Raw genomic sequence first — 1158 nt, 5'->3', positions numbered from 1 at the left:
CTTAACATTGAGAAGTAATCATACATTGGTGAGTGAGTTTAATTAGACAATAACTTAGTCTGAGTCTCTGAGGGAACGAACTAGAAAGTATTCTATATTACTTGCGAACGCGTATACTTGCGTGAATATTAGTGCGTGATTACGCCCTAACAAGTTTTTGGCGCCGCTGCCGGGGACTCGGCGTATTTGTTTAGTTTATGTACTTACCATCATTGGTCATTAGGACTCAGTGATTAGGACGTAGTAGTTAATTACTCTTTTCGGTTGTGTTTCAGGTACTTTAGCAAGCGTTTATGCAAACTCGTTCTCGTGCTCGCAAGAGGACCTTAGATACAGCTGAGGAGAAAGACGAAGTTCTTGATACTCCGGAGAAGTTAGATTTTGAGGATTCGGATTCAGGAACTGAGCAGAAAGAACCAGTAAATATGGGAGATCGTATTGTTCAAGCTGATCCAGCTCTTATGGATTTTTCTCGGCCTAAAATTGATGACATTCAGTCAAGCATCCTTCATCCGGCTATTCAAGCTAACACCTTTGAAATCAAGCCGGGCACTATTCAGATGGTGCAGAATTTTGTTTCTTTTGGAGGAGCGGCAACTGAAGACCCCAACATGCACATAAGGAATTTTGTCGAGATCTGCAGCACTTTTAAGTATAATGGCGTGACTGATGAGGCTATCAAGTTGAGGCTTTTCCCATTCTCACTGAGGGATAAGGATAAAGACTGGTTACATTCTGAACCAGTTGGGTCCATCACTACATGGGAAGATCTTGCGCAAAAGTTTCTGGTGAAGTTTTATCCAATGGCAAAGACTGCTGCTATGAGGAGTGCTCTTACTCAGTTTGCGCAGCAACCTACAGAATCTATGTGCGAGGCTTGGAAACGCTACAAGGAAATGTTTAGAAAATGTCCACATCATGGAATGCCGGATTGGATGGTAATCACTGGTTTTTATAATGGTTTGGGGGCCCAATCTCGGCCCATGCTCGATGCAGCAGCTGGAGGCGCCTTATGGGCTAAAAGCTATACTGAGGCGTATAATCTTATCGAGACGATGGCTGCAAATGAGCATCAAAACCCAACTCAGAAGATGACGTCAGGCAAGGTAGCAGGTATTCTGGAAGTTGATGCAGCCACCGCTATTGCAGCCCAGCTCC

General features: G+C 44.0%; 1 non-coding gene across 1 annotated transcript; it reads right to left on the bottom strand.

Annotated features, from left to right (window-relative positions):
• Positions 1-818: 818 nt before the first annotated feature.
• On the bottom strand, positions 819-925 carry LOC141688081 (small nucleolar RNA R71). The gene has a single exon (XR_012561548.1). It is a non-coding gene; the product is annotated as a small nucleolar RNA R71 (small nucleolar RNA).
• Positions 926-1158: the final 233 nt, after the last annotated feature.

The sequence above is a fragment of the Apium graveolens genome, chromosome 9 (genome assembly GCF_009905375.1).
Source record: "Apium graveolens cultivar Ventura chromosome 9, ASM990537v1, whole genome shotgun sequence".
Lineage (NCBI taxonomy): Eukaryota > Viridiplantae > Streptophyta > Magnoliopsida > Apiales > Apiaceae > Apium > Apium graveolens.
The sequence above is the reverse complement of the archived record's forward strand: the minus strand, read 5'-3'. Positions and strand labels throughout refer to the sequence as shown.